This window comes from Salvelinus sp. IW2-2015, linkage group LG20 (genome assembly GCF_002910315.2).
Source record: "Salvelinus sp. IW2-2015 linkage group LG20, ASM291031v2, whole genome shotgun sequence".
NCBI lineage: Eukaryota > Metazoa > Chordata > Actinopteri > Salmoniformes > Salmonidae > Salvelinus > Salvelinus sp. IW2-2015.
Genome location: NC_036860.1, coordinates 15,059,306 through 15,068,658, shown reverse-complemented (window position 1 = coordinate 15,068,658; position 9,353 = coordinate 15,059,306). Strand labels below are relative to the sequence as shown.

Genomic DNA, 9,353 nt, shown 5'->3' with positions numbered 1-9,353 from the left:
ATAGTACTGTCTGTAGCTATCATACAGTAGGCGTAAATTAATAATTATATATAAGGTGTTTGCCATACTCCTAACTACCGGTACCCAAAACGACACACTTAATCACAACAGCAATACCATTGCCTTAAACAAATCTTGGTTCAGTCACCAGTTTAAGTTGAGAGAGGGGGTATCCATGGCATTTTCCAATTATGTCCCTATTTTACAAGTCTAAAAAAAGAGAGAACCTTTCATAATGTTGCCAAACAAAGACTCAACAAACTTACCTGAGACTCCCAGTCTGTCCCTGCCTATCTGTCCCCAGCTCTGCTGTCTGTGCCATCTGTTGCCTGATCTGCCAAATGACATCATTATGAAACATTTCCATTAGCATTTCACTTCTTATTAACATTTTATCAACTAGTCTTTGAGATATTAGACTACTAGGGTTCATACTTTGTGTTTTGGTGTACTGAAAAATGCTCTGATGTCCATCTTTTTTCTTCCATTGTTCTACCTGGCTGGCTACACACACACATTCATACAATGTGCAGGTTATTTACAGTAGGAGATGGGCTTCTATCATCTATTATCATTCTATAATGGGCTTCGATCTGCAAGCTAGTCAGCTAGCAAATGTGAAACGGATTGCAGTGACAAGGGTTGATAGCTGTATGAGTTCACCATTTACACAACGTAAGCTGCAACCTTTTGTTATTTTAATATAGTTTATGTTTTCATTTTATATTTGCTGGCTTCCCACAATAGCTGAATTTGCAGAGCTAGCGAGCACCAATTCCGTTTATGTGGTGTTTGTTATCTTTGCTATCGTCAGTTTCCTCCAAGATCCGCACACAGGTGCTTCAAAGTCCCCTGGTGACAATTTAGCTTTTGCAACGAGACCATAAAGATATTTAAGACAATGGTAGAAGAGAGTGTAGTTCTGTTCAGTTTGGAGTTCAGTTTATCATAGGGACTTAAAAGCAATACAGCTGCATGCTGATCTTGGAATAAACTGACGATAGCAAAGATTCCATCTTTGACGACTTCACATAAATGAAATAGGTACTAACGTTAGCTAGCTTGCTAACGTTAGTACGAACAGAGTAGACTTTCGTACAGAGTAGACTTTCATGTGCATGTTCACTTTGAATATATTCCATCGAAGCTTATTAAGAGTAAAATAACTTCAGGCATATACCTAGTACTGGTTCAAAGGTATAGGGTTCCCATTCCTTCCTCTTTATTTTCACAATTGTCTCTTGCAGAAGGGAACCATGAAGAGGAGCTTGGAGTGGGCAAGGCTTATAAAGCAGCAGAGAAGACCTGATTCATCAAGTATCAATTCATTTTGGTGATTCTCACCTGGTTGGCATGCATGCACAACACAAGGTATGCAACGTTAAGCCCAATCAAATATAAAATCTTATTAAAACATGTATCCTAATTTACAGTCAAGCAACATCTGTCAGTTGTGTTAATGTTATGAACCTCAAACAATCTATGGTTCTTGGAGTCAATGAATCAATTGAAAGTGACTACAATTAGACATTTTAAAACTGTGCCAGTAAAGATGACAAAGTAATCTGCTCTTATGGTTCTGTTTACATTTTTTCCAGACACTTCAATCTGACACTCTTAATGWTTGACATCAGGCAAAATGTCTTCAGCCACCATAGGATGGAGAGCCGCTGGTTGGCATTTGACTGTCTGTGGGTGTACCAGGAAAGGACATTAGAAGTTAGGTCCCCATGATATTGAAGCTTCTTACCGTCTCCACTGCAGCCCAGTCGATATCGATAAAATAAAATCTGGAACAATAGATTGTGCTACACTTTGTACACCTCCAGTTTGCCTATTGTTCCAACAAATGTCAATTATACATTTTTAAATCCGTCAGAGTGCATTTTCTTTTATAGCTCTGCTTTCAACGCCATCCTGACCCACAAACTGGTTAGCAGGCTCTGGGTGTAAATCCTGTAATAACAAATTAGATTTTTTACATTATAAGAATGTGTATCCCTAGAATGGACCCGACACTACCACGGTAGACATGAGTACATGAAGGAGCTGTGGGACCTGACAATGGTGATAGGACAAGTCTCAGCATAAGCAAAACAAAGTAGATGGTGATACTTGACCATTCTCCCATCTACTGTACATGGAAATGATCAGCAGCTTCAAGTTCCTGGGCACCCTGATATCCTTTTCTGCCCTTAGTTACTTCACTCAAAGTCCCACTTGTGCTTCTCCACTAGCCTCAAACTTGCTGCACTGCGACCTGTGTACCAACTACAGTGTCTTATTGCCATAACACATGTAAATGAAACGTCCATATTTACTGTAAGATTTATTTATGTAACATTGCACATATTGTAACAGTCCCTTGACATACATGGCTTAACTACTTTGCATAATGCTCAGTTTACCCACTAAGAAATCATAAATCTATTTAAATATTAAAGCTGCATTATGTATTACTGTCCAATTGATTCTGGTTAGTTGTGTAGTGAAAGTTTTCAAACATTACAACTTTTTTTTGCTGATGGACAATCCTGTCGGAAACTTTCATAATATCAATTAACATTGGCTGCAGTATTCCGAACTCACTAGGTGGTCATGCAATAAACGTTTTGGATAATTCCCCTTAAATGAATTCTTTAAATCAAATTGTATTTGTCACATGCGCCAAATACAACAGGTGTAGACCTTACAGTGAAATGCTTACTTACAAGCCCTTAACCAACAATGCAGTTACAAGAAAAGTAAATAATTAAAGACCATCAGTAAAATAACAATAGCGAGCCTATATACAGGGGATACCGGTACAGAGAATGTGCGGGGGCACTGGTTAGTCAAGTTAATATATACATGTAGGTAGAGATATTAAAGTGACTATGCATAGATAAGCAGCAATAGTCTGGGTAGTCATTTGATTAGATGTTCAGTAGTCTTATGGCTTGGGGGTAGAATCTGTTTAGAAGCCTCTTGGACCTAGACTTGGCGCTCTGGTACCGCTTGCCGTGCGGTTGCAGAGAACTGTAGCTGTGGCTCCACTGGCAATCCCAGCCTAGGAATGCTGAAGCCCCCGAAGTGAAAATGAAAACCTCCATGGTTAAAGGGTATGTGTTCCCACCTGAAAAAAGGAAAGGGGAGGTCATTAAAGTCCATAAGTAACACTTGTTGGAGAACACAGTACTCTTAAGTGAAAGTAGTTTGGGATTTAATTTATTACATTCTTAGGGGGCCCATGGAAGAATAGGGCTACAAAATGCTGTCCCACAGTTGTGAGAGTGATTATGTGATGTTTTACTGATGTGGGCCGTGTTACTTCAATGATCATGGTTTTGCATCTAACCTTCCACCTCCAGAAGTCAGTCCCTCCAGAAACATATTACTCTTCTCTCTATTGCTCTTTGATTGGTACCAGGTGGGGAGTGCTCTGCTTTGAAGAGAGAAGCTATGTCTTTGGCCAAAAGAGGTTTCTCAGCGTAGATGAAAACCTCTCCGAAGAGGCTTGAGTGTCTATTCATGTAAGGCAGGAGACCTAGACACTCCAGACCCTCTTTGAATCTATAAAGTAAAAATAACTATGAATTTGCCCTGAAGAATTTAACTAAACTTGAGATTCCTTAGATATATGGAAACACTACTCAAGAGCATCCCGCATCCTGCTTTCTAAGTAGAACTTTGTGGCTGACTCCACCAGGGCATCCCTCTCCAATGTACGAATGTATCGCACTGGACCCAACGTGACCACTTCCTCTGCCTCGTCAACAGTTTGTGCTAACTGGATCTTAGATTGTTTATTGAACTGTGTTTTGGGACAAATTAGCAAAACAATAAACTGATTATCACTACCCTTAAAGATTGACTGCCAACAAAAATAAACCAAATCCACATGGAAAAGTTGTCATGAACTACAACCCCAAAAATGTTCAAACTTAGTGCAAATTAACAGTAACATAACATCCAATCACAGTATAAAGTACTTAACTTCTCTCTGAAGTCATATTCCGCAATTTCTTTCAGTTCTGGCACAGGAGGTTGTAGGCCACACACTTGCCTGTATAGTGTCTGAAAAAATGTTACTCTACACCCCCATGTTGCTGTCACACAGAAGACAAACAGTAAATAAAGGACACATTCCATTCAAATGTCTTACTCAAGTCATATATATATTGCCATAAACAAATGTGTCTTTGTTGGTGTAAAAGTGTAACTCACCTTGAGAGTTGCAAGAAAGGCCTTTTTGTCAATCAGGTCCCTCAAATATTGCAGAGGAATGGATGGCACTCATTAGCAGCCGGAGAAATTCTCTTGAGGGACCACCCTCATCAGCTGCCCCTTTTTCGTCAGCATCCCTAAAAACCATGTCTATTRTTGCCTCCGGATTAAAGCGGGCTCTCTTAAAGCCTCTCATTGCACAATCATAAATGTTGTCCCTCATCACGWTAATTTGGTTGGCATCTCATTAACTTCAGCAGTGTTTGGAGGTCAACACTAAAAGAGACATTCAGAATAACAAAGCTCAGATACTTCCCACAATTCATCTGTAATAACAAGACATTTAATTATTTACAGGGATGACTTACTCATTACCAACATCAACAGAAGAGTGTGGTAAAGGTGGATGATAAGCCTCAGGGAATGGTGGAGGGGAGGCCACAGGAAGTGGTATAGGTGGAGGGGAGGCCACAGGAAGTGGTATAGGTGGAGGGGGGCCACAAGAAGTGGTGCCACAGGAATAGGTGCTGCCACAAGTGTAGCCTCATTTGTAGAAGTAGTCGGTAAAAGGTCATTTAAAGGCTTATACATTTCAAAAACATGGAGAAAGCAATAAAGCTGTCAAACATAATGTGATTGCGTTCTGAAAATGATTTACAGAAAAAAAAAGTAGCCGCATGCATCACTCACTATAGAATGTAATCAATGTGTAGGTCAAGAAGACATTAAGGATGCATGTAGCGCTATTTTTAAAATAATATTTTCAATATGTATTACATTCAACAAGCAGACAATGTTGTTTTCTCCTCCATGGTCCGTCCTAACTTTGGAGGGAACGCCATATCTGGAGACAGAATTCATGAAGCAATCCATTACAGTACTGCTGCGATTGTTGCTGGAAGCACAAAGAAACACAACGAGGCGGCTGCACCCATCAATGACACCATGTATGACTATCCTCCACCTAAATCAGAAAGCACAGCACTGGTTGATACAAAAGTTGAACACATGCAATATACAAACATCACCATCCTCCTTTACCACTTAGATGCTGCATCAGGTTCCTGCAGTATATAACAAAGCAGCAGACCAGATATTAAATTAACATCCAAAATGTGGAACAATGTTAATGAATCAAGTTAATGAGTCAAGAGGACAGACTCTACTGTTGTTCACACTTAGGCACAAATACTTTGTTCCAACCGTTTTTGCCTCAGTATGTCCTCAATATAAGCATGTTTGTTAATTTCATGATGCAGATATTCTATCGTTCACAGAAGTAGCAGAAACACAATAAAACAATTATTATCCACATGATTGACATTGGGCCATTGCTTGCTAAACTGAACTGTTAGTTGTTGATGAACAAGTTGATGAACAATTTGAGATGTTTCAATGTACAACTTCTCACCAGTGATATAGATAATTGTGTCTATCACAAAGATACATCTACCTTATCAGTTTGTGGTTTCCATCAAGGTGCCATAACGAGTTTGGTCCAGCAACACGGTATGACCTTCTATGTAGCCTCTGCGACATGGCTCTGAGGGCAGCCGCCCTCGGGTTAACACGAATCATGCTGTCCCTCACTCTGCGTCTCTGCACCCGGATTCCCAATGCCCTTAATTGCGCTCGAACAGCCTCCGGTCCAAGTTTGTCGTTCCCAGCCACCAAGTCCTTAATCTTTTCATCCAGAGCCAAGTCTGACATGTCAGAATATAACGGTGCATGTGACAGATTGAAGTGTCTGGGGAAAAAATTGTAACAATGGACAGGGATGAATTCCTAGCTGCAGACTAGTAATTAATATCAAAGACTTGTTATTATTCTGTCGGTATCGATAGTCTAAGATTATTAACCACGTGGTATGGTTAAAAGATTCAGCAATGGTCTGCAACCTTTTGTCCTTCCTTGATTGAGAGAATCATGGTCTGCAACCTTTAGCCATCTCGTAATTGAGGTAAGCTCGGTCTGGTGATAGAAAACCCGAGTGGGGGTTTTATTCGGAAGGGCCGAAAAAGGGCTGTCCCAGGATGCCTGACCCTAACTGGGCTCAGGGGCGGTCCTCTGATTTTGAACTCTGATAGTTCAAATCAAAAAGGGAATTGGGTTTTCCTTCATTAAACAGTCCAAAAGTATATTACACAATTTTACAAACAGTATCATACTCACTCATTCATCTTATACAACAATTAGATGTAAAACTCATATCTGAGGCTATTATATAAACAGCGTTATGGTAATGTGGCCACACCGTCTCCCAAGTTGTAACAAACGGACCAGTTCGTAGCTGGATTCTTCACCGATCTTTTATACTTTCTCCGGAACATGACATTTGTTCGTTATCTCAAGTTCTGTGAGGTGGAAGAAATTCCTTGGTTTTCTATGAAAGCTTACTCTGCCTCTTATACTGTTGTGGCCATGTGGTAGGGTCTTCTCCTCAGGAATGTACAACCTCTCTCTGACCACAGCAGCGTAGTTGTAGGGGGCAGGGAGAGCTTGCTGTACCCAAATAGGCCAAAGTCATGACATTACCTTGTGCATGCCAGCCAGAGGAACGAATCTCCTGAATGAACTGAGATACTTGATCAATTAGATAATCTGCTGAAGCAACATTTATCAGCCTCCCCCTAGCCCAGTCAAGGCTCCTCTGCATGGTTTCCATTCTGCAAGACGACAGTTTTGTGAAAATAGAGACCATAGAGACCATGTTAAAACAGTATCATAGTACTAACGTTAACGTTCCTGGTTCTGAAGTTGTTAATTTCTGCATCATAGGCTTAGATGAAATATACAAATTTCAAAGGGTATTCAAAAGTAATATATGTGCTGTTGGAAAGATATTAGCAAAGTTTTTACAGGGTTGTCTTAGGTCAAATGAGCTTTATGTGAGTTTTGTAAATGTTTTCATGCTAATCGCGGCTAAGGCTAGGTGGCATTGATATTATAGTTAGCCAGCCTAAAAATACCTGAAAATACAAAAAATGCCTAAAAATACAAAAACATGTTTCACGTCAGTACTCCTTGACAATAAATCACCTTTATGTAGCTAGCAGGGCTGTAAAAATGTTACAAGACTGCACCGTTCACTGCAGCGATGGCCGGGGTGTGCGGATCAACTTTATGATTACACTATTATTAATGACCTGACAAGATCATAAAGGAACAATTGTCCAGACAGACGGTTGAATTGACAGTTTATTAACCCAACTTTACACAAGCTACTGTTTGGTCGTAGCCCACGCCAAATAAACGAAAGATACCCCACAAGCCAACCGTGACCTTCTCTTGTGAAGTACAGACGTAAGAGAGAGAACAATGGCTAAACCTGGTCTTAACTTCCAGTGCTCCATCCCCCTGCCCAACCCCCTCCACGCCTCTCCGCCAAACACCAGGATGCCCGGCATCAGAACATTCCAGGTATCCCCGTGATTGGCAGATAGCAGGTTGATTGGCATGTCGGACCCCGCGAACACTGGTAAGTACAACACAACCCACTAATAGCCTACCACATAACAGACCGCTGTCTGTGCGGGTCGCTACAATAGTATTTAAAAATAATCAACCTTGTTAACGTGGACTCAAGGGCATCAAGTCCAGGATTATCGAGTGCAGTCATTTAGGACCTGTTTGCAGCGGATAAGGAAGTTCCTTCTCGCCATCTTCAATTGTGGTGTTGTTGCTGCATCAAACTGACTGTACACTGATTATTGAAACCTGGTTGAAAGGAGGAGCTAGGGAAATTGGCTAGTAAAATTAGCTTATTAAGGAACGCGTTAAGTTAACGTGTATAGGTGTATATTTAGCAGCTGTAGGCGTTAACTTGACCGCTTGCAGCCGTTTATTTAGCACATGTTGAACCGCCTGCAAGCACATTTGCGCYCGTTTATTTGACGCGTGTAGGCGTTAATTTAGCATGTGAAGACGTTAATTTAACGCGTGCACACGTTAATTTAGCGCCTGCACCTGTTTACTTTACACATAGAGCATTAAAAAGATCGCGTTTTGACCAAGTGCTTTAAGACCCAAACGGCGTTCCATATCAAACAGCAGCAAAAATGGGTAATGTTCAAATCAAATCAAATTTTATTGGTCACATACACATGGTTAGCAGATGTTAATTTCAGTGTAGCGAAATGCTTGTGCTTCTAGTTCCGACAATGCAGTAATATCTAACAAGTAATCTAACAAATTCACAACAACTACCTTATACACACAAATGTAAGGGATGAATAAGAATATGTACATATAAATATATGGATGAGTGATGGCCGTGCGGCATAGGCAAGATGCAGTAGATGGTATAGAACAGTATATACATATGAGATTAGTAATGTAGGATATGTAAACATTATTAAAGTAGTGTTATTTAAGGTGACTAGTGATACCTTTATTAAGTCCATTTATTAAAGTGGCCAGAGATTTGAGTCTGTATGTGACAGCAGCCTCTCTATGTTAGTGATGGCTGTTTAACAGTCTGGTGGCCTTACTTTAGGCCTTACTGTAGCTAGCTAGCAAACGTCACCTAACCCACTAGCTAACATAGCGAGTGACCTGTAATTTAATGTAGCGAAAATGAAGACTATAAATTACAGTTATAAATGTGTTTTCTCGTGTTGAGTGGTAAAAGTAAAGAAATGTCTAACATATCTTTTGTTTGAACTCCTTACTGGATGTCAGCCACCACGACAGAACCAATGTCAGATTCCCACACATGCACCGTACCTGCATCATGTGCCACTGCTAGAGGGCTGGGGGGGTGAGAGGCAGTGGATCAAACCATTGTGAAGCAATCTTTTGAAACAAAAACGAGCTATTAAGTGTCTATAATCAGGACAAGTGCTTTCATTGCGTACTATTAATATTAAAGAAATTAGTTATGGTTACAGTGATATATTGGGGGGACAAATCATATTTTTCCCAGGATGGGGGGGTCGTGTCCCCCTTGGGATTTCCGCCTATGGTCTACGCATGAGTTTATGCCGCGTTCACAACAACTGGGAACTCGGAACTGGAAAATCTCCGACTTCCATATTCAGTGCATCCAAGAGCACTGTGAACTCTGGAGAAAAAAAACTCAGACTGAGAAAATTCGTTTTGAATGCGGAATTCCAAATTTCGAACTCTGACCCTTTTCTAGAGCTCTG

At 40.5% G+C, this 9,353-nt stretch overlaps 2 long non-coding RNA genes across 5 annotated transcripts; one reads left to right on the top strand and one right to left on the bottom strand.

Moving 5' to 3' along the window:
* The first annotated feature begins 425 nt into the window (after positions 1-425).
* On the top strand, positions 426-2,382 carry LOC111982032 (uncharacterized). Its single transcript, XR_002879652.2, has 3 exons — positions 426-675; positions 1,248-1,371; positions 1,599-2,382. It is a non-coding gene; the product is annotated as an uncharacterized lncRNA (long non-coding RNA).
* LOC111982029 (uncharacterized) lies at positions 2,317-5,962 on the bottom strand. Of its 4 annotated transcripts, none has more exons than XR_011473715.1 (3): positions 3,630-5,962; positions 3,338-3,552; positions 2,317-3,115 (listed from the first exon to the last, which is right to left on the bottom strand). It is a non-coding gene; the product is annotated as an uncharacterized lncRNA (long non-coding RNA). The 4 variants fall into 4 exon arrangements; XR_002879648.3 differs by having other exon boundaries at positions 3,338-4,088; positions 4,207-5,962; XR_011473714.1 differs by having other exon boundaries at positions 3,338-4,482; positions 4,575-5,962.
* Positions 5,963-9,353: the final 3,391 nt, after the last annotated feature.